Source organism: Ranitomeya variabilis, chromosome 1 (assembly GCF_051348905.1).
Source record: "Ranitomeya variabilis isolate aRanVar5 chromosome 1, aRanVar5.hap1, whole genome shotgun sequence".
Taxonomy (NCBI): Eukaryota; Metazoa; Chordata; class Amphibia; order Anura; family Dendrobatidae; genus Ranitomeya; species Ranitomeya variabilis.
Genome location: NC_135232.1, coordinates 69,280,976 through 69,303,168, shown reverse-complemented (window position 1 = coordinate 69,303,168; position 22,193 = coordinate 69,280,976). Strand labels below are relative to the sequence as shown.

Sequence of the window (22,193 nt, the reverse complement as noted above, 5' to 3'; positions counted from 1 at the left end):
AGTCACGAGAGGGTGCCGGCCGGCAGCTGGAGCTCGAGCTGTCTACAGCATGTTCTCAGGCCAGCGCAGCAGCGTGAGGCTGCTGGGGCGGAGCCAACGCTCCTCTATGCAAATGACTCAGGCTGCTGCTGTGCATCTTGGGGGGCTTTGGACTTGAGCTCGGCCTGCCCTGGGGGGGGGGCGGAGTGGGCGTCGGGAGCGACCAGCGCCTCCCACTCAAGGAGCCTCCGTGCGGTCTGTGCCGAACGCCACCCCCGCCCCCTCCCTTTCGGGCCCGAGACTCCGCGATGTTGGGGAGCTGCGTCGGAGGGGCGCTCGTCGGGCCGGCGGGCCCCAACTCATACTTACCTGGCAGGGGAGATACCATGATCACTAAGGCTACGTTCACATTTGCGGTGTGCGCCGCAGCGTCGCCGCCGCAACGCACAGCGCAAATGTGAACACATGCACAACGCTGCTTTTTGCGCCGCATGCGTCCTTTTTTCCATTGATTTTGGACGCAGCAAAAATGCAACTTGCTGCGTCCTCTGCGCCCCGACGCGGGCGCCGCAGGGACGCATGCGGCGCAAAAAGCAAGTGCACCGCATGTCCATGCGCCCCCATGTTAAATATAGGGGCGCATGATGCATGCGGCGCCGCTGCGGTGCCCGACGCTGCGGCGCTAGCCGCGAATGTGAACGTAGCCTAAGGTGGTTCTCCCAGGGTGAGGCTCATCCATTGCACTCCGGGTGTGCTGACCCCTGCGATTTCCCCAAATGCGGGAAACTCGACTGCATAATTTGTGGTAGTGGGGGACTGCGTTCGCGCTTTCCCCTGATTTCCTATGGTCAAAGACAGAACACTAAAGATGCTCTGCTGAGCCAAAGTGAGACTTTGGAGAAGCTCAAAGCAGGCAGATGTGGCCTTTGGCTCCCCCTTGTGGGGGAAGGATGCCACCTTCCCTGTGTCGTGTCGCTGCTTTCTTGGTTTGTTTGAGGTTGTTGCCTTTGCTTGACACTTTGGCCCTTTTTTGGCCCCCTGGCTGGTGGGGAATGATCACCTCATTTGCATCTCATTGACTTGGTGACGACATGGCTTGCTCTGCTTGTCTGCAGGGGCAGGCAGGCCCGCCCGCTCGCTCACGGGAGGGCACCTGCAGCATCCCCATCTCGCAGCCTTCGGGCTGGAGCTGGACCTGTGAGTGGGCCGCTGGTGCGCGGCTATCTGCTGCGGTTTGGGCCTCCTGCCCTTGAGCCTCCCTCCAGCGTGCATCCTCTTGAGCGGAGATGAGCGAGTCACGAGAGGGTGCCGGCCGGCAGCTGGAGCTCGAGCTGTCTACAGCATGTTCTCAGGCCAGCGCAGCAGCGTGAGGCTGCTGGGGCGGAGCCAACGCTCCTCTATGCAAATGACTCAGGCTGCTGCTGTGCATCTTGGGCGGCTTTGGACTTGAGCTCGGCCTGCCCTGGGGGGGGGCGGAGTGGGCGTCGGGAGCGACCGGCGCCTCCCACTCGAGGAGCCTCCGTGCGGTCTGTGCCGAACGCCACCCCCGCCCCCTCCCTTTCGGGCCCGAGACTCCGCGATGTTGGGGAGCTGCGTCGGAGGGGCGCTCGTCGGGCCGGCGGGCCCCAACTCATACTTACCTGGCAGGGGAGATACCATGATCACTAAGGTGGTTCTCCCAGGGTGAGGCTCATCCATTGCACTCCGGGTGTGCTGACCCCTGCGATTTCCCCAAATGCGGGAAACTCGACTGCATAATTTGTGGTAGTGGGGGACTGCGTTCGCGCTTTCCCCTGATTTCCTATGGTCAAAGACAGAACACTAAAGATGCTCTGCTGAGCCAAAGTGAGACTTTGGAGAAGCTCAAAGCAGGCAGATGTGGCCTTTGGCTCCCCCTTGTGGGGGAAGGATGCCACCTTCCCTGTGTCGTGTCGCTGCTTTCTTGGTTTGTTTGAGGTTGTTGCCTTTGCTTGACACTTTGGCCCTTTTTTGGCCCCCTGGCTGGTGGGGAATGATCACCTCATTTGCATCTCATTGACTTGGTGACGACATGGCTTGCTCTGCTTGTCTGCAGGGGCAGGCAGGCCCGCCCGCTCGCTCACGGGAGGGCACCTGCAGCATCCCCATCTCGCAGCCTTCGGGCTGGAGCTGGACCTGTGAGTGGGCTGCTGGTGCGCGGCTATCTGCTGCGGTTTGGGCCTCCTGCCCTTGAGCCTCCCTCCAGCGTGCATCCTCTTGAGCGGAGATGAGCGAGTCACGAGAGGGTGCCGGCCGGCAGCTGGAGCTCGAGCTGTCTACAGCATGTTCTCAGGCCAGCGCAGCAGCGTGAGGCTGCTGGGGCGGAGCCAACGCTCCTCTATGCAAATGACTCAGGCTGCTGCTGTGCATCTTGGGCGGCTTTGGACTTGAGCTCGGCCTGCCCTGGGGGGGGGCGGAGTGGGCGTCGGGAGCGACCGGCGCCTCCCACTCGAGGAGCCTCCGTGCGGTCTGTGCCGAACGCCACCCCCGCCCCCTCCCTTTCGGGCCCGAGACTCCGCGATGTTGGGGAGCTGCGTCGGAGGGGCGCTCGTCGGGCCGGCGGGCCCCAACTCATACTTACCTGGCAGGGGAGATACCATGATCACTAAGGTGGTTCTCCCAGGGTGAGGCTCATCCATTGCACTCCGGGTGTGCTGACCCCTGCGATTTCCCCAAATGCGGGAAACTCGACTGCATAATTTGTGGTAGTGGGGGACTGCGTTCGCGCTTTCCCCTGATTTCCTATGGTCAAAGACAGAACACTAAAGATGCTCTGCTGAGCCAAAGTGAGACTTTGGAGAAGCTCAAAGCAGGCAGATGTGGCCTTTGGCTCCCCCTTGTGGGGGAAGGATGCCACCTTCCCTGTGTCGTGTCGCTGCTTTCTTGGTTTGTTTGAGGTTGTTGCCTTTGCTTGACACTTTGGCCCTTTTTTGGCCCCCTGGCTGGTGGGGAATGATCACCTCATTTGCATCTCATTGACTTGGTGACGACATGGCTTGCTCTGCTTGTCTGCAGGGGCAGGCAGGCCCGCCCGCTCGCTCACGGGAGGGCACCTGCAGCATCCCCATCTCGCAGCCTTCGGGCTGGAGCTGGACCTGTGAGTGGGCCGCTGGTGCGCGGCTATCTGCTGCGGTTTGGGCCTCCTGCCCTTGAGCCTCCCTCCAGCGTGCATCCTCTTGAGCGGAGATGAGCGAGTCACGAGAGGGTGCCGGCCGGCAGCTGGAGCTCGAGCTGTCTACAGCATGTTCTCAGGCCAGCGCAGCAGCGTGAGGCTGCTGGGGCGGAGCCAACGCTCCTCTATGCAAATGACTCAGGCTGCTGCTGTGCATCTTGGGCGGCTTTGGACTTGAGCTCGGCCTGCCCTGGGGGGGGGCGGAGTGGGCGTCGGGAGCGACCGGCGCCTCCCACTCGAGGAGCCTCCGTGCGGTCTGTGCCGAACGCCACCCCCGCCCCCTCCCTTTCGGGCCCGAGACTCCGCGATGTTGGGGAGCTGCGTCGGAGGGGCGCTCGTCGGGCCGGCGGGCCCCAACTCATACTTACCTGGCAGGGGAGATACCATGATCACTAAGGTGGTTCTCCCAGGGTGAGGCTCATCCATTGCACTCCGGGTGTGCTGACCCCTGCGATTTCCCCAAATGCGGGAAACTCGACTGCATAATTTGTGGTAGTGGGGGACTGCGTTCGCGCTTTCCCCTGATTTCCTATGGTCAAAGACAGAACACTAAAGATGCTCTGCTGAGCCAAAGTGAGACTTTGGAGAAGCTCAAAGCAGGCAGATGTGGCCTTTGGCTCCCCCTTGTGGGGGAAGGATGCCACCTTCCCTGTGTCGTGTCGCTGCTTTCTTGGTTTGTTTGAGGTTGTTGCCTTTGCTTGACACTTTGGCCCTTTTTTGGCCCCCTGGCTGGTGGGGAATGATCACCTCATTTGCATCTCATTGACTTGGTGACGACATGGCTTGCTCTGCTTGTCTGCAGGGGCAGGCAGGCCCGCCCGCTCGCTCACGGGAGGGCACCTGCAGCATCCCCATCTCGCAGCCTTCGGGCTGGAGCTGGACCTGTGAGTGGGCCGCTGGTGCGTGGCTATCTGCTGCGGTTTGGGCCTCCTGCCCTTGAGCCTCCCTCCAGCGTGCATCCTCTTGAGCGGAGATGAGCGAGTCACGAGAGGGTGCCGGCCGGCAGCTGGAGCTCGAGCTGTCTACAGCATGTTCTCAGGCCAGCGCAGCAGCGTGAGGCTGCTGGGGCGGAGCCAACGCTCCTCTATGCAAATGACTCAGGCTGCTGCTGTGCATCTTGGGCGGCTTTGGACTTGAGCTCGGCCTGCCCTGGGGGGGGGCGGAGTGGGCGTCGGGAGCGACCGGCGCCTCCCACTCGAGGAGCCTCCGTGCGGTCTGTGCCGAACGCCACCCCCGCCCCCTCCCTTTCGGGCCCGAGACTCCGCGATGTTGGGGAGCTGCATCGGAGGGGCGCTCGTCGGGCCGGCGGGCCCCAACTCATACTTACCTGGCAGGGGAGATACCATGATCACTAAGGTGGTTCTCCCAGGGTGAGGCTCATCCATTGCACTCCGGGTGTGCTGACCCCTGCGATTTCCCCAAATGCGGGAAACTCGACTGCATAATTTGTGGTAGTGGGGGACTGCGTTCGCGCTTTCCCCTGATTTCCTATGGTCAAAGACAGAACACTAAAGATGCTCTGCTGAGCCAAAGTGAGACTTTGGAGAAGCTCAAAGCAGGCAGATGTGGCCTTTGGCTCCCCCTTGTGGGGGAAGGATGCCACCTTCCCTGTGTCGTGTCGCTGCTTTCTTGGTTTGTTTGAGGTTGTTGCCTTTGCTTGACACTTTGGCCCTTTTTTGGCCCCCTGGCTGGTGGGGAATGATCACCTCATTTGCATCTCATTGACTTGGTGACGACATGGCTTGCTCTGCTTGTCTGCAGGGGCAGGCAGGCCCGCCCGCTCGCTCACGGGAGGGCACCTGCAGCATCCCCATCTCGCAGCCTTCGGGCTGGAGCTGGACCTGTGAGTGGGCCGCTGGTGCGCGGCTATCTGCTGCGGTTTGGGCCTCCTGCCCTTGAGCCTCCCTCCAGCGTGCATCCTCTTGAGCGGAGATGAGCGAGTCACGAGAGGGTGCCGGCCGGCAGCTGGAGCTCGAGCTGTCTACAGCATGTTCTCAGGCCAGCGCAGCAGCGTGAGGCTGCTGGGGCGGAGCCAACGCTCCTCTATGCAAATGACTCAGGCTGCTGCTGTGCATCTTGGGCGGCTTTGGACTTGAGCTCGGCCTGCCCTGGGGGGGGGCGGAGTGGGCGTCGGGAGCGACCGGCGCCTCCCACTCGAGGAGCCTCCGTGCGGTCTGTGCCGAACGCCACCCCCGCCCCCTCCCTTTCGGGCCCGAGACTCCGCGATGTTGGGGAGCTGCGTCGGAGGGGCGCTCGTCGGGCCGGCGGGCCCCAACTCATACTTACCTGGCAGGGGAGATACCATGATCACTAAGGTGGTTCTCCCAGGGTGAGGCTCATCCATTGCACTCCGGGTGTGCTGACCCCTGCGATTTCCCCAAATGCGGGAAACTCGACTGCATAATTTGTGGTAGTGGGGGACTGCGTTCGCGCTTTCCCCTGATTTCCTATGGTCAAAGACAGAACACTAAAGATGCTCTGCTGAGCCAAAGTGAGACTTTGGAGAAGCTCAAAGCAGGCAGATGTGGCCTTTGGCTCCCCCTTGTGGGGGAAGGATGCCACCTTCCCTGTGTCGTGTCGCTGCTTTCTTGGTTTGTTTGAGGTTGTTGCCTTTGCTTGACACTTTGGCCCTTTTTTGGCCCCCTGGCTGGTGGGGAATGATCACCTCATTTGCATCTCATTGACTTGGTGACGACATGGCTTGCTCTGCTTGTCTGCAGGGGCAGGCAGGCCCGCCCGCTCGCTCACGGGAGGGCACCTGCAGCATCCCCATCTCGCAGCCTTCGGGCTGGAGCTGGACCTGTGAGTGGGCCGCTGGTGCGCGGCTATCTGCTGCGGTTTGGGCCTCCTGCCCTTGAGCCTCCCTCCAGCGTGCATCCTCTTGAGCGGAGATGAGCGAGTCACGAGAGGGTGCCGGCCGGCAGCTGGAGCTCGAGCTGTCTACAGCATGTTCTCAGGCCAGCGCAGCAGCGTGAGGCTGCTGGGGCGGAGCCAACGCTCCTCTATGCAAATGACTCAGGCTGCTGCTGTGCATCTTGGGCGGCTTTGGACTTGAGCTCGGCCTGCCCTGGGGGGGGGCGGAGTGGGCGTCGGGAGCGACCGGCGCCTCCCACTCGAGGAGCCTCCGTGCGGTCTGTGCCGAACGCCACCCCCGCCCCCTCCCTTTCGGGCCCGAGACTCCGCGATGTTGGGGAGCTGCGTCGGAGGGGCGCTCGTCGGGCCGGCGGGCCCCAACTCATACTTACCTGGCAGGGGAGATACCATTCTCTCTGGGTGAGTATCGCTTCTCAGCCTTCTGACGGGCAGCAGTGGTGGGAGACTACTTCTGTTTCTTGTTGGTTGGCGGTTGCGATCGGGGTTCCCCTTGTGGGGCCCTGGTGTGCGATAGAGTGGCGACTGTGTTTATCTGCTACGAAAATGGTGGAGAAGGCACGTGGATTAGAGGACTCTGTCCGTCTACAAGTCCTGTCTGGACATGAGGAAGAAATTGGCCTGGACCAAATTTGTATGGATGTCTTGAAGAACATAAGAAGCCTTAAGGTAACAGATGTATTGGCACTGCAGGATTTTCAAAAGCAGGGAATTTATGATATCACGTTTGTTTCCTTGGGTATATGTCAGCAAGTCTACATGGAGCTGGTGCGGATGAAGGAGAAGAAAGAAGTGGAATGCCTGGAGTTTATTGTAGTGGAGCCCCTTTTTCAGCAGACTTACAAGTATGTTGTGGTACATATGTATAATCCCAAGGTTCCAGATGATAACGTAACCCATTTTTTGAGAAGATACTGCTATGAAGTTAAATTCCTGGGGAAGATGAAAAATAGGCATAACTATTATAATGGCAAAAGGAGATACTTGGTGAAATTAATCCCTGATGCAACAGCTATTGGGGGGGCTCTGAGCATTCCTGCACAATTTTCAATTGGGGGGGAGAGGGGCTTTTGTTTCTACACTGGACAAATTGAATATTGTAGAAAGTGTCATATGTACGGACATGTACAGAGAGAATGCCCGGTGCAAGGAATTGTTTGTAAGAATTGTGGGAAGCCTGGCCACATGGTGGATAGTTGCCCTGAGGCAAAGGTGTGTGATTTGTGTGGGTTGGAAGGTCACTTTGCCAGGAAATGTAGATTTTGGACTCAGACTCCTAAGTCCTATGCGGATGCAACTAGTGGTCATTGGGGGAATAAGAGTGATGGTAAGAGTGGGCAGCATGGAAGTGCTAAAGATGAGAAAAGTGAGTTTGGTGGAAAAGGCACACCTGAGCATCGTGCTGGTGTGATTGCTTCAAATGCAGCTAAAGTGCAAAGGAGTCAGAAACAAAATGGTGGAAGTAAAGTGGGCCATGCTGGATCTAAGATGGAGGATGGTGGGCGGGGCCAGGAAGGGGGAAAAGATTTTCAGAGTTCTCCTATAGTTGATCTGGGCGAGGCCAAGGATGCAATGGAGACTGTGTCTGAAGGACAGGGCCTTGGTGGTGAATTGGCATATGCTAATGCAGGCGTATGTGTGGACCCTGTAGTGGGGGAGGGAGATGGGGAAGGAATGGAGTTTCAGGAGGTGGAGGAGGAGGAGGAGGAGGATTCAGATAGGACACTCACCCCTGGGCAGAGGGATGGGGGGACTAGTAGTAGTGATGAAAGTGTTTTGGAGGATGGTGATGATGATGATAATGATGATGATGATGATGAGGAAGAGGAGGAGGAAATGGCTTCCTCGCTCAGTAAAAAGAGTAGAATGGAGGGGTGTTGGTCTGGTGGGCAGGGAGATCCTGTCTCTCCAAGGCCAGGTGTTTCTAACAGGGACTCGGATCCTGAGTCGCCTGATATACGTAGAAAAGTGGATGCTAGGAATATCCCTTTGTCTGAATCATGATGGAGAATGTATGGTGGAAAATAATTTTTTTTGCCATGATGAGTTTATGTGTTGCTTCCCTGAATGTGAGAGGGATCAGTTCTTCTATCAGGAGAGCAGGTATATTCGATTATATGGAGAGGGTGAATGCTGACATTATATGTCTACAAGAATGTGCAATTAAAGCATCACCGCATGCAAGTGAATGGAGAAGGGGGCAGTCTTTTTGGTCTCCTTGTACAGACAATAAAAATGAGGGGGTTGGCATACTATTGAAAAATGATAATTTAAAAGTATTGCAGTTTAAAATTATTATACCTGGAAGATGTTTGTTTTTGTTATTAGATTTCTTAGGTCACCGGGTAAGGGTTTTTAATATTTATGCCCCTGCGGACAAGAAAGCACGGGTGTCCTTTTTGGAGTCGGTAAAGTGGTTTCTGCCAGGTAGAGATTTTTCTATAATTGCAGGTGATTTTAATTGCATTAGATCTGCAAATGATCGTAAGAGCTCTGCGGAATTCAGGACGGATGTGACTTCTAATATGTTAAATCAAGTGGTGCAGGATTTACGCTACACGGATGTGGGTTTGATGGTTCGGCCAAATGAAAACAAGTTTACATTTGTGGCGGACAGTGGGCGTTGTAGTTCCCGGATCGATTATGTCTTTGTGTCTGAAGGGATTAAAGTTGCCAAATGTAATCATGTGACAAACACTTTTTCTGATCATAAGATGGTAATGGTGGATCTGTGTATTGTTGAGTCCCTTGCTTTTGGCAGGGGGCTCTGGAAGCTAAACGTAAGCCTGCTGGAAGAAGAGGAGGTGAGAAGTGGTTTTAAAACTGTGTTTACATCCTGTGTGTCTGAACAGCACCATTTTAAAAATCTGCTGGAATGGTGGGATTGGGCTAAGGAGAAATTTGCATATTATTTTAAAGGGGTGTGTTTTAAAAGGGCAAAAGCAAAAAGAGATCAAGAGGAAGCAATAATTTCCATGATGGAAGCGCTCTATAAGTTTAAAAGAGCTGGGATGGAGGTGGATAGTGAGATTGCTGATTTGAAAGAGGATTTTAAAAAAACATTAATTGAAAAAGGGAAATCTATTGTCTTTAAAGCAAAAATACAGCATATGGAAGAAGATGAGCAATGTACAAGATATTTTTTTTAAGAAATGTTTTAAGCCTAAAGGGGTTTTTAAGTCTGTTTTTACTCCTGCAGGTGAGAAGTCTGGGGAGGAAATGATTAATGGTATTCATTCTTTTTATAAAACCCTTTTTTCGAATGACAGCAGAGCCAGTGATGCAGAAATCAATGATTATTGCAATATTTTGACTAATAATATTCCTGAGGGAAAAGTGTCTTTTCTAAGTGATGGGCTCAGAAAGGACGAAGTGAGGCGTGCTGTGGATGGACTGGCGAAAGGAAAGACGCCTGGCTGTGATGGCCTTCCTGTGGAATTTTATGTAGTATTTTGGGACATTTTAGGTGTGGAATTTTATCGGGTGGTGGAATATGTTTTTACTCATGCGGTTCTGTCTGACTCTATGCGTAGAGGGATCGTCACTTTGATACATAAGAAGGGTGATGTGAGAGAAATTAAAAACTGGAGACCAATAACTTTGCTCAATTGTGATTACAAGATTATTTCCAAAATTGTGGCAAGTAGATTGAGTGAAGTAATAATGGACATGGTGGGTGAATACCAAGCATGTGCAGTGCCAGGTAGGAGAATATCGGACAACTTATTGCTTTTAAGGGACTTAATTTATTACGCTAATTCTAGCAAGAACCCCCTTCTTGTACAGTCAGTTGACCTGGAAAAAGCTTTTGATAAAGTTTCACACAGATTTTTATTTGCTGCACTTAGACACCTTGGGATCCCCATTAAATTATTGAACATTATTAAGTCTTTTTATTGTGGAGTTAGTAGTCAGATCTTAATTAATGGTCACGTGAGTTCTAGTTTTAGTATTCTATCTGGCGTTAGGCAAGGGTGCCCTTTATCACCAATTCTTTTTATTTGTGTGGTTGAAGCTCTTTTAAAAAGTGTGCAAGTCGATAAGTGTGTGGTTGGTGCCTTTGTCCCTGGAGGAATGGGGGGTCCTGTGAAATCATTAAGTTACATGGATGACATTGCTTTTATTTGTGGTTCGCAAGCTGAGCTTAATAGGATAAATCTTCATGTAAGAATTTTTTGCTGTGTGGCTGGAATGGCTGTAAACTGGAGTAAGTGTCAGTTTTGCAACTTTGGGAGGCAGGTGGATGTCAGTGTGGTGGGAGTAGAAAGAAAAGAAGAGATAGAAGTCCTCGGTGTTATTTTTGAAAAGGAACTTAAAGGGAAGAAGAGCCTGAGGATCCTGGAAAATAAAATGGAACAGAAACTGAATTACTGGAAATTAAGGAACTTGTCTCTGAGAGGGAAGGTACTTATTGTGAAGTCAGTGATCCTTCCATTACTGCTATATACTGCTCTGATATTTCCACCTGCGGGTTTATGGACTAAGAGAGTTACAAGGAAACTGTTTACCTTTTTTTGGGGGTCAAAGATGGAGAAACTAAGGAGAGAAAAAGTGATGCTTTCTGTGGAAATGGGGGGCTGTGACTTTCCAAATATAGAAAGGTTTTTAAAGATGCACTATTTTTTGAATATTTATAGACTTTCTCAGAGCAAAAGTAAGGCTGCTGACATGTGCAGGTTTTTGGCAGGATGGCTGTTTCAGAAATGGAGCTGGTGTGAGAAGGATTTGAGGAAGCCGGTCGCGTTTGTGGTTCCGTTTTTTTATGTAGTACTTAAGTCCTTCTATGATCAAATTGGTTTAAGCTCCACAGAGAGACCTGATAAAACAAAGATTGTTAAGAAATTAAAGGAGAGAGAATTTTTATGTGATGTGCCATCCTGCAATACTGCGCAATCAAGGCAAGTTTGGAAGCTGTTTTTTGCTATAGGGATCAGCAATCGGCAAAAGGATGTAACTTGGATGGCATTACAAGGATGTTTGCCAACACGAGCTTTTCTGAATGGGAGAGGGATAAGGGTTCAAGAATTTTGTCCAAGGGAGGGATGTAAGGATCCAGAGACAATACAGCACATTTTTTGGGACTGTTCTTATGCAAAAAAACTTTTTACCCTTTTATCCCGGTTTTTTATTGCTCTCATTGGGTTCCATTGTTTTGATTTTAGAAGGATATTAACAGGTCAAGATTTTAATCATTTGGAAAGGAGACGGATGAGTTGGATTATTTTTGCCATATATAAGGAAGTTTTGTGGGATTCTCGGAACCTGGTTATTTTTAAAAAGGTGTGTCTCTCTCCATTGGACTGTAAGAACATTTTTCTTGCCAGGGTGTTTTATGTTTATCTATTAGATAAGAAGAGACTCGGGGAAACAACAGCAGAAACACTTTGGAAGTACTCTCAGTGGAACGATTACTGTAAGTAGGATTTTGATTATTTTTTGGTGATCGGGATTGTTTTTTTTGTTTATGGGAGATTTTTCCATATGATGATCAGGAAACTTGTTAATTGAACGAGCAGATGATGCATGAGTTAATGAGAGTTCCAATCTGAGGAAAAAGGTTCTCCCAGGGTGAGGCTCATCCATTGCACTCCGGGTGTGCTGACCCCTGCGATTTCCCCAAATGCGGGAAACTCGACTGCATAATTTGTGGTAGTGGGGGACTGCGTTCGCGCTTTCCCCTGATTTCCTATGGTCAAAGACAGAACACTAAAGATGCTCTGCTGAGCCAAAGTGAGACTTTGGAGAAGCTCAAAGCAGGCAGATGTGGCCTTTGGCTCCCCCTTGTGGGGGAAGGATGCCACCTTCCCTGTGTCGTCGCTGCTTTCTTGGTTTGTTTGAGGTTGTTGCCTTTGCTTGACACTTTGGCCCTTTTTTGGCCCCCTGGCTGGTGGGGAATGATCACCTCACTTGCATCTCATTGACTTGGTGACGACATGGCTTGCTCTGCTTGTCTGCAGGGGCAGGCAGGCCCGCCCGCTCGCTCACGGGAGGGCACCTGCAGCATCCCCATCTCGCAGCCTTCGGGCTGGAGCTGGACCTGTGAGTGGGCCGCTGGTGCGCGGCTATCTGCTGCGGTTTGGGCCTCCTGCCCTTGAGCCTCCCTCCAGCGTGCATCCTCTTGAGCGGAGATGAGCGATTCACGAGAGGGTGCCGGCCGGCAGCTGGAGCTCGAGCTGTCTACAGCATGTTCTCAGGCCAGCGCAGCAGCGTGAGGCTGCTGGGGCGGAGCCAATGCTCCTCTATGCAAATGACTCAGGCTGCTGCTGTGCATCTTGGGCGGCTTTGGACTTGAGCTCGGCCTGCCCTGTGGGGGGCGGAGTGGGCGTCGGGAGCGACCGGCGCCTCCCACTCGAGGAGCCTCCGTGCGGTCTGTGCCGAACGCCACCCCCGCCCCCTCCCTTTCGGGCCCGAGACTCCGCGATGTTGGGGAGCTGCGTCGGAGGGGCGCTCGTCGGGCCGGCGGGCCCCAACTCATACTTACCTGGCAGGGGAGATACCATGATCACTAAGGTGGTTCTCCCAGGGTGAGGCTCATCCATTGCACTCCGGGTGTGCTGACCCCTGCGATTTCCCCAAATGCGGGAAACTCGACTGCATAATTTGTGGTAGTGGGGGACTGCGTTCGCGCTTTCCCCTGATTTCCTATGGTCAAAGACAGAACACTAAAGATGCTCTGCTGAGCCAAAGTGAGACTTTGGAGAAGCTCAAAGCAGGCAGATGTGGCCTTTGGCTCCCCCTTGTGGGGGAAGGATGCCACCTTCCCTGTGTCGTCGCTGCTTTCTTGGTTTGTTTGAGGTTGTTGCCTTTGCTTGACACTTTGGCCCTTTTTTGGCCCCCTGGCTGGTGGGGAATGATCACCTCATTTGCATCTCATTGACTTGGTGACGACATGGCTTGCTCTGCTTGTCTGCAGGGGCAGGCAGGCCCGCCCGCTCGCTCACGGGAGGGCACCTGCAGCATCCCCATCTCGCAGCCTTCGGGCTGGAGCTGGACCTATGAGTGGGCCGCTGGTGCGCGGCTATCTGCTGCGGTTTGGGCCTCCTGCCCCTGAGCCTCCCTCCAGCGTGCATCCTCTTGAGCGGAGATGAGCGAGTCACGAGAGGGTGCCGGCCGGCAGCTGGAGCTCGAGCTGTCTACAGCATGTTCTCAGGCCAGCGCAGCAGCGTGAGGCTGCTGGGGCGGAGCCAACGCTCCTCTATGCAAATGACTCAGGCTGCTGCTGTGCATCTTGGGCGGCTTTGGACTTAAGCTCGGCCTGCCCTGTGGGGGGCGGAGTGGGCGTCGGGAGCGACCGGCGCCTCCCACTCGAGGAGCCTCCGTGCGGTCTGTGCCGAACGCCACCCCCGCCCCCTCCCTTTCGGGCCCGAGACTCCGCGATGTTGGGGAGCTGCGTCGGAGGGGCGCTCGTCGGGCCGGCGGGCCCCAACTCATACTTACCTGGCAGGGGAGATACCATGATCACTAAGGTGGTTCTCCCAGGGTGAGGCTCATCCATTGCACTCCGGGTGTGCTGACCCCTGCGATTTCCCCAAATGCGGGAAACTCGACTGCATAATTTGTGGTAGTGGGGGACTGCGTTCGCGCTTTCCCCTGATTTCCTATGGTCAAAGACAGAACACTAAAGATGCTCTGCTGAGCCAAAGTGAGACTTTGGAGAAGCTCAAAGCAGGCAGATGTGGCCTTTGGCTCCCCCTTGTGGGGGAAGGATGCCACCTTCCCTGTGTCGTCGCTGCTTTCTTGGTTTGTTTGAGGTTGTTGCCTTTGCTTGACACTTTGGCCCTTTTTTGGCCCCCTGGCTGGTGGGGAATGATCACCTCATTTGCATCTCATTGACTTGGTGACGACATGGCTTGCTCTGCTTGTCTGCAGGGGCAGGCAGGCCCGCCCGCTCGCTCACGGGAGGGCACCTGCAGCATCCCCATCTCGCAGCCTTCGGGCTGGAGCTGGACCTGTGAGTGGGCCGCTGGTGCGCGGCTATCTGCTGCGGTTTGGGCCTCCTGCCCTTGAGCCTCCCTCCAGCGTGCATCCTCTTGAGCGGAGATGAGCGAGTCACGAGAGGGTGCCGGCCGGCAGCTGGAGCTCGAGCTGTCTACAGCATGTTCTCAGGCCAGCGCAGCAGCGTGAGGCTGCTGGGGCGGAGCCAACGCTCCTCTATGCAAATGACTCAGGCTGCTGCTGTGCATCTTGGGCGGCTTTGGACTTGAGCTCGGCCTGCCCTGTGGGGGGCGGAGTGGGCGTCGGGAGCGACCGGCGCCTCCCACTCGAGGAGCCTCCGTGCGGTCTGTGCCGAACGCCACCCCCGCCCCCTCCCTTTCGGGCCCGAGACTCCGCGATGTTGGGGAGCTGCGTCGGAGGGGCGCTCGTCGGGCCGGCGGGCCCCAACTCATACTTACCTGGCAGGGGAGATACCATGATCACTAAGGTGGTTCTCCCAGGGTGAGGCTCATCCATTGCACTCCGGGTGTGCTGACCCCTGCGATTTCCCCAAATGCGGGAAACTCGACTGCATAATTTGTGGTAGTGGGGGACTGCGTTCGCGCTTTCCCCTGATTCCCTATGGTCAAAGACAGAACACTAAAGATGCTCTGCTGAGCCAAAGTGAGACTTTGGAGAAGCTCAAAGCAGGCAGATGTGGCCTTTGGCTCCCCCTTGTGGGGGAAGGATGCCACCTTCCCTGTGTCGTCGCTGCTTTCTTGGTTTGTTTGAGGTTGTTGCCTTTGCTTGACACTTTGGCCCTTTTTTGGCCCCCTGGCTGGTGGGGAATGATCATCTCATTGACTTGGTGACGACATGGCTTGCTCTGCTTGTCTGCAGGGGCAGGCAGGCCCGCCCGCTCGCTCACGGGAGGGCACCTGCAGCATCCCCATCTCGCAGCCTTCGGGCTGGAGCTGGACCTGTGAGTGGGCCGCTGGTGCGCGGCTATCTGCTGCGGTTTGGGCCTCCTGCCCTTGAGCCTCCCTCCAGCGTGCATCCTCTTGAGCGGAGATGAGCGAGTCACGAGAGGGTGCCGGCCGGCAGCTGGAGCTCGAGCTGTCTACAGCATGTTCTCAGGCCAGCGCAGCAGCGTGAGGCTGCTGGGGCGGAGCCAACGCTCCTCTATGCAAATGACTCAGGCTGCTGCTGTGCATCTTGGGCGGCTTTGGACTTGAGCTCGGCCTGCCCTGTGGGGGGCGGAGTGGGCGTCGGGAGCGACCGGCGCCTCCCACTCGAGGAGCCTCCGTGCGGTCTGTGCCGAACGCCACCCCCGCCCCCTCCCTTTCGGGCCCGAGACTCCGCGATGTTGGGGAGCTGCGTCGGAGGGGCGCTCGTCGGGCCGGCGGGCCCCAACTCATACTTACCTGGCAGGGGAGATATCATTCTCTCTGGGTGAGTATCGCTTCTCAGCCTTCTGACGGGCAGCAGTGGTGGGAGACTACTTCTGTTTCTTGTTGGTTGGCGGTTGCGATCGGGGTTCCCCTTGTGGGGCCCTGGTGTGCGATAGAGTGGCGACTGTGTTTATCTGCTACGAAAATGGTGGAGAAGGCACGTGGATTAGAGGACTCTGTCCGTCTACAAGTCCTGTCTGGACATGAGGAAGAAATTGGCCTGGACCAAATTTGTATGGATGTCTTGAAGAACATAAGAAGCCTTAAGGTAACAGATGTATTGGCACTGCAGGATTTTCAAAAGCAGGGAATTTATGATATCACGTTTGTTTCCTTGGGTATATGTCAGCAAGTCTACATGGAGCTGGTGCGGATGAAGGAGAAGAAAGAAGTGGAATGCCTGGAGTTTATTGTAGTGGAGCCCCTTTTTCAGCAGACTTACAAGTATGTTGTGGTACATATGTATAATCCCAAGGTTCCAGATGATAACGTAACCCATTTTTTGAGAAGATACTGCTATGAAGTTAAATTCCTGGGGAAGATGAAAAATAGGCATAACTATTATAATGGCAAAAGGAGATACTTGGTGAAATTAATCCCTGATGCAACAGCTATTGGGGGGGCTCTGAGCATTCCTGCACAATTTTCAATTGGGGGGGAGAGGGGCTTTTGTTTCTACACTGGACAAATTGAATATTGTAGAAAGTGTCATATGTACGGACATGTACAGAGAGAATGCCCGGTGCAAGGAATTGTTTGTAAGAATTGTGGGAAGCCTGGCCACATGGTGGATAGTTGCCCTGAGGCAAAGGTGTGTGATTTGTGTGGGTTGGAAGGTCACTTTGCCAGGAAATGTAGATTTTGGACTCAGACTCCTAAGTCCTATGCGGATGCAACTAGTGGTCATTGGGGGAATAAGAGTGATGGTAAGAGTGGGCAGCATGGAAGTGCTAAAGATGAGAAAAGTGAGTTTGGTGGAAAAGGCACACCTGAGCATCGTGCTGGTGTGATTGCTTCAAATGCAGCTAAAGTGCAAAGGAGTCAGAAACAAAATGGTGGAAGTAAAGTGGGCCATGCTGGATCTAAGATGGAGGATGGTGGGCGGGGCCAGGAAGGGGGAAATGATTTTCAGAGTTCTCCTATAGTTGATCTGGGCGAGGCCAAGGATGCAATGGAGACTGTGTCTGAAGGACAGGGCCTTGGTGGTGAATTGGCATATGCTAATGCAGGCGTATGTGTGGACCCTGTAGTGGGGGAGGGAGATGGGGAAGGAATGGAGTTTCAGGAGGTGGAGGAGGAGGAGGAGGAGGAGGATTCAGATAGGACACTCACCCCTGGGCAGAGGGATGGGGGGACTAGTAGTAGTGATGAAAGTGTTTTGGAGGATGGTGATGATGATGATAATGATGATGATGATGATGAGGAAGAGGAGGAGGAAATGGCTTCCTCGCTCAGTAAAAAGAGTAGAATGGAGGGGTGTTGGTCTGGTGGGCAGGGAGATCCTGTCTCTCCAAGGCCAGGTGTTTCTAACAGGGACTCGGATCCTGAGTCGCCTGATATACGTAGAAAAGTGGATGCTAGGAATATCCCTTTGTCTGAATCATGATGGAGAATGTATGGTGGAAAATAATTTTTTTTGCCATGATGAGTTTATGTGTTGCTTCCCTGAATGTGAGAGGGATCAGTTCTTCTATCGGGAGAGCAGGTATATTCGATTATATGGAGAGGGTGAATGCTGACATTATATGTCTACAAGAATGTGCAATTAAAGCATCACCGCATGCAAGTGAATGGAGAAGGGGGCAGTCTTTTTGGTCTCCTTGTACAGACAATAAAAATGAGGGGGTTGGCATACTATTGAAAAATGATAATTTAAAAGTATTGCAGTTTAAAATTATTATACCTGGAAGATGTTTGTTTTTGTTATTAGATTTCTTAGGTCACCGGGTAAGGGTTTTTAATATTTATGCCCCTGCGGACAAGAAAGCACGGGTGTCCTTTTTGGAGTCGGTAAAGTGGTTTCTGCCAGGTAGAGATTTTTCTATAATTGCAGGTGATTTTAATTGCATTAGATCTGCAAATGATCGTAAGAGCTCTGCGGAATTCAGGACGGATGTGACTTCTAATATGTTAAATCAAGTGGTGCAGGATTTACGCTACACGGATGTGGGTTTGATGGTTCGGCCGAATGAAAACAAGTTTACATTTGTGGCGGACAGTGGGCGTTGTAGTTCCCGGATCGATTATGTCTTTGTGTCTGAAGGGATTAAAGTTGCCAAATGTAATCATGTGACAAACACTTTTTCTGATCATAAGATGGTAATGGTGGATCTGTGTATTGTTGAGTCCCTTGCTTTTGGCAGGGGGCTCTGGAAGCTAAACGTAAGCCTGCTGGAAGAAGAGGAGGTGAGAAGTGGTTTTAAGACTGTGTTTACATCCTGTGTGTCTGAACAGCACCATTTTAAAAATCTGCTGGAATGGTGGGATTGGGCTAAGGAGAAATTTGCATATTATTTTAAAGGGGTGTGTTTTAAAAGGGCAAAAGCAAAAAGAGATCAAGAGGAAGCAATAATTTCCAAGATGGAAGCTCTCTATAAGTTTAAAAGAGCTGGGATGGAGGTGGATAGTGAGATTGCTGATTTGAAAGAGGATTTAAAAAAAACATTAATTGAAAAAGGGAAATCTATTGTCTTTAAAGCAAAAATACAGCATATGGAAGAAGATGAGCAATGTACAAGATATTTTTTTAAGAAATGTTTTAAGCCTAAAGGGGTTTTTAAGTCTGTTTTTACTCCTGCAGGTGAGAAGTCTGGGGAGGAAATGATTAATGGTATTCATTCTTTTTATAAAACCCTTTTTTCGAATGACAGCAGAGCCAGTGATGCAGAAATCAATGATTATTGCAATATTTTGACTAATAATATTCCTGAGGGAAAAGTGTCTTTTCTAAGTGATGGGCTCAGAAAGGACGAAGTGAGGCGTGCTGTGGATGGACTGGCGAAAGGAAAGACGCCTGGCTGTGATGGCCTTCCTGTGGAATTTTATGTAGTATTTTGGGACATTTTAGGTGTGGAATTTTGTCGGGTGGTGGAATATGTTTTTACTCATGCGGTTCTGTCTGACTCTATGCGTAGAGGGATTGTCACTTTGATACATAAGAAGGGTGATGTGAGAGAAATCAAAAACTGGAGACCAATAACTTTGCTCAATTGTGATTACAAGATTATTTCCAAAATTGTAGCAAGTAGATTGAGTGAAGTAATAATGGACATGGTGGGTGAATACCAAGCATGTGCAGTGCCAGGTAGGAGAATATCGGACAACTTATTGCTTTTAAGGGATTTAATTTATTACGCTAATTCTAGCAAGAACCCCCTTCTTGTACAGTCAGTTGACCTGGAAAAAGCTTTTGATAAAGTTTCACACAGATTTTTATTTGCTGCACTTAGACACCTTGGGATCCCCATTAAATTATTGAACATTATTAAGTCTTTTTATTGTGGAGTTAGTAGTCAGATCTTAATTAATGGTCACGTGAGTTCTAGTTTTAGTATTCTATCTGGCGTTAGGCAAGGGTGCCCTTTATCACCAATTCTTTTTATTTGTGTGGTTGAAGCTCTTTTAAAAAGTGTGCAAGTCGATAAGTGTGTGGTTGGTGCCTTTGTCCCTGGAGGAATGGGGGGTCCTGTGAAATCATTAAGTTACATGGATGACATTGCTTTTATTTGTGGTTCGCAAGCTGAGCTTAATAGGATAAATCTTCATGTGAGAATTTTTTGCTGTGTGGCTGGAATGGCTGTAAATTGGAGTAAGTGTCAGTTTTGCAACTTTGGGAGGCAGGTGGATGTCAGTGTGGTGGGAGTAGAAAGAAAAGAAGAGGTAGAAGTCCTCGGTGTTATTTTTGAAAAGGAACTTAAAGGGAAGAAGAGCCTGAGGATCCTGGAAAATAAAATGGAACAGAAACTGAATTACTGGAAATTAAGGAACTTGTCTCTGAGAGGGAAGGTACTTATTGTGAAGTCAGTGATCCTTCCATTACTGCTATATACTGCTCTGATATTTCCACCTGCGGGTTTATGGACTAAGAGAGTTACAAGGAAACTGTTTACCTTTTTCTGGGGGTCAAAGATGGAGAAACTAAGGAGAGAAAAAGTGATGCTTTCTGTGGAAATGGGGGGCTGTGACTTTCCAAATATAGAAAGGTTTTTAAAGATGCACTATTTTTTGAATATTTATAGACTTTCTCAGAGCAAAAGTAAGGCTGCTGACATGTGCAGGTTTTTGGCAGGATGGCTGTTTCAGAAATGGAGCTGGTGTGAGAAGGATTTGAGGAAGCCGGTCGCGTTTGTGGTTCCGTTTTTTTATGTAGTACTTAAGTCCTTCTATGATCAAATTGGTTTAAGCTCCACAGATAGACCTGATAAAACAAAGATTGTTAAGAAATTAAAGGAGAGAGAATTTTTATGTGATGTGCCATCCTGCAATACTGCGCAATCAAGGCAAGTTTGGAAGCTGTTTTTTGCTATAGGGATCAGCAATCGGCAAAAGGATGTAACTTGGATGGCATTACAAGGATGTTTGCCAACACGAGCTTTTCTGAATGGGAGAGGGATAAGGGTTCAAGAATTTTGTCCAAGGGAGGGATGTAAGGATCCAGAGACAATACAGCACATTTTTTGGGACTGTTCTTATGCAAAAAAACTTTTTACCCTTTTATCCCGGTTTTTTATTGCTCTCGTTGGGTTCCATTGTTTTGATTTTAGAAGGATATTAACAGGTCAAGATTTTAATCATTTGGAAAGGAGACGGATGAGTTGGATTATTTTTGCCATATATAAGGAAGTTTTGTGGGATTCTCGGAACCTGGTTATTTTTAAAAAGGTGTGTCTTTCTCCATTGGACTGTAAGAACATTTTTCTTGCCAGGGTGTTTTATGTTTATCTATTAGATAAGAAGAGACTCGGGGAAACAACAGCAGAAACACTTTGGAAGTACTCCCAGTGGAACGATTACTGTAAGTAGGATTTTGATTATTTTTTGGTGATCGGGATTGTTTTTTTGTTTATGGGAGATTTTTCCATATGATGATCAGGAAACTTGTTAATTGAACGAGCAGATGATGCATGAGTTAATGAGAGTTCCAATCTGAGGAAAAAGGTTCTCCCAGGGTGAGGCTCATCCATTGCACTCCGGGTGTGCTGACCCCTGCGATTTCCCCAAATGCGGGAAACTCGACTACATAATTTGTGGTAGTGGGGGACTGCGTTCGCGCTTTCCCCTGATTTCCTATGGTCAAAGACAGAACACTAAAGATGCTCTGCTGAGCCAAAGTGAGACTTTGGAGAAGCTCAAAGCAGGCAGATGTGGCCTTTGGCTCCCCCTTGTGGGGGAAGGATGCCACCTTCCCTGTGTCGTCGCTGCTTTCTTGGTTTGTTTGAGGTTGTTGCCTTTGCTTGACACTTTGGCCCTTTTTTGGCCCCCTGGCTGGTGGGGAATGATCACCTCATTTGCATCTCATTGACTTGGTGACGACATGGCTTGCTCTGCTTGTCTGCAGGGGCAGGCAGGCCCGCCCGCTCGCTCACGGGAGGGCACCTGCAGCATCCCCATCTCGCAGCCTTCGGGCTGGAGCTGGACCTGTGAGTGGGCCGCTGGTGCGTGGCTATCTGCTGCGGTTTGGGTCTCCTGCCCTTGAGCCTCCCTCCAGCGTGCATCCTCTTGAGCGGAGATGAGCGAGTCACGAGAGGGTGCCGGCCGGCAGCTGGAGCTCGAGCTGTCTACAGCATGTTCTCAGGCCAGCGCAGCAGCGTGAGGCTGCTGGGGCGGAGCCAACGCTCCTCTATGCAAATGACTCAGGCTGCTGCTGTGCATCTTGGGCGGCTTTGGACTTGAGCTCGGCCTGCCCTGTGGGGGGCGGAGTGGGCGTCGGGAGCGACCGGCGCCTCCCACTCGAGGAGCCTCCGTGCGGTCTGTGCCGAACGCCACCCCCGCCCCCTCCCTTTCGGGCCCGAGACTCCGCGATGTTGGGGAGCTGCGTCGGAGGGGCGCTCGTCGGGCCGGCGGGCCCCAACTCATACTTACCTGGCAGGGGAGATACCATGATCACTAAGGTGGTTCTCCCAGGGTGAGGCTCATCCATTGCACTCCGGGTGTGCTGACCCCTGCGATTTCCCCAAATGCGGGAAACTCGACTGCATAATTTGTGGTAGTGGGGGACTGCGTTCGCGCTTTCCCCTGATTTCCTATGGTCAAAGACAGAACACTAAAGATGCTCTGCTGAGCCAAAGTGAGACTTTGGAGAAGCTCAAAGCAGGCAGATGTGGCCTTTGGCTCCCCCTTGTGGGGGAAGGATGCCACCTTCCCTGTGTCGTCGCTGCTTTCTTGGTTTGTTTGAGGTTGTTGCCTTTGCTTGACACTTTGGCCCTTTTTTGGCCCCCTGGCTGGTGGGGAATGATCACCTCATTTGCATCTCATTGACTTGGTGACGACATGGCTTGCTCTGCTTGTCTGCAGGGGCAGGCAGGCCCGCCCGCTCGCTCACGGGAGGGCACCTGCAGCATCCCCATCTCGCAGCCTTCGGGCTGGAGCTGGACCTGTGAGTGGGCCGCTGGTGCGCGGCTATCTGCTGCGGTTTGGGCCTCCTGCCCTTGAGCCTCCCTCCAGCGTGCATCCTCTTGAGCGGAGATGAGCGAGTCACGAGAGGGTGCCGGCCGGCAGCTGGAGCTCGAGCTGTCTACAGCATGTTCTCAGGCCAGCGCAGCAGCGTGAGGCTGCTGGGGCGGAGCCAA

The 22,193-nt window shown here is 52.4% G+C and overlaps 10 non-coding genes and 2 pseudogenes across 10 annotated transcripts; all 12 read left to right on the top strand.

The window, feature by feature from the left end:
- Positions 1–652: 652 nt before the first annotated feature.
- Positions 653–815, top strand: LOC143801316 (U1 spliceosomal RNA). The gene has a single exon (XR_013220915.1). It is a non-coding gene; the product is annotated as a U1 spliceosomal RNA (small nuclear RNA).
- Positions 816–1,611: 796 nt separating this feature from the next.
- Positions 1,612–1,775, top strand: LOC143800882 (U1 spliceosomal RNA). The gene has a single exon (XR_013220558.1). It is a non-coding gene; the product is annotated as a U1 spliceosomal RNA (small nuclear RNA).
- Positions 1,776–2,570: 795 nt separating this feature from the next.
- On the top strand, positions 2,571–2,734 carry LOC143800881 (U1 spliceosomal RNA). Its single transcript, XR_013220557.1, has one exon. It is a non-coding gene; the product is annotated as a U1 spliceosomal RNA (small nuclear RNA).
- A 795-nt stretch (positions 2,735–3,529) lies between these two features.
- Positions 3,530–3,693, top strand: LOC143800880 (U1 spliceosomal RNA). Its single transcript, XR_013220556.1, has one exon. It is a non-coding gene; the product is annotated as a U1 spliceosomal RNA (small nuclear RNA).
- A 795-nt stretch (positions 3,694–4,488) lies between these two features.
- LOC143800878 (U1 spliceosomal RNA) lies at positions 4,489–4,652 on the top strand. Its single transcript, XR_013220555.1, has one exon. It is a non-coding gene; the product is annotated as a U1 spliceosomal RNA (small nuclear RNA).
- Positions 4,653–5,447: 795 nt separating this feature from the next.
- On the top strand, positions 5,448–5,611 carry LOC143800877 (U1 spliceosomal RNA). Its single transcript, XR_013220554.1, has one exon. It is a non-coding gene; the product is annotated as a U1 spliceosomal RNA (small nuclear RNA).
- Positions 5,612–11,541: 5,930 nt separating this feature from the next.
- On the top strand, positions 11,542–11,721 carry LOC143801303 (U1 spliceosomal RNA; annotated as a pseudogene).
- Positions 11,722–12,513: 792 nt separating this feature from the next.
- On the top strand, positions 12,514–12,677 carry LOC143800876 (U1 spliceosomal RNA). The gene has a single exon (XR_013220553.1). It is a non-coding gene; the product is annotated as a U1 spliceosomal RNA (small nuclear RNA).
- A 792-nt stretch (positions 12,678–13,469) lies between these two features.
- On the top strand, positions 13,470–13,633 carry LOC143800875 (U1 spliceosomal RNA). The gene has a single exon (XR_013220552.1). It is a non-coding gene; the product is annotated as a U1 spliceosomal RNA (small nuclear RNA).
- Positions 13,634–14,425: 792 nt separating this feature from the next.
- Positions 14,426–14,589, top strand: LOC143800873 (U1 spliceosomal RNA). The gene has a single exon (XR_013220551.1). It is a non-coding gene; the product is annotated as a U1 spliceosomal RNA (small nuclear RNA).
- Positions 14,590–20,542: 5,953 nt separating this feature from the next.
- LOC143801317 (U1 spliceosomal RNA) lies at positions 20,543–20,686 on the top strand (annotated as a pseudogene).
- Positions 20,687–21,478: 792 nt separating this feature from the next.
- LOC143800871 (U1 spliceosomal RNA) lies at positions 21,479–21,642 on the top strand. The gene has a single exon (XR_013220550.1). It is a non-coding gene; the product is annotated as a U1 spliceosomal RNA (small nuclear RNA).
- The last annotated feature ends 551 nt before the right edge of the window (positions 21,643–22,193 follow it).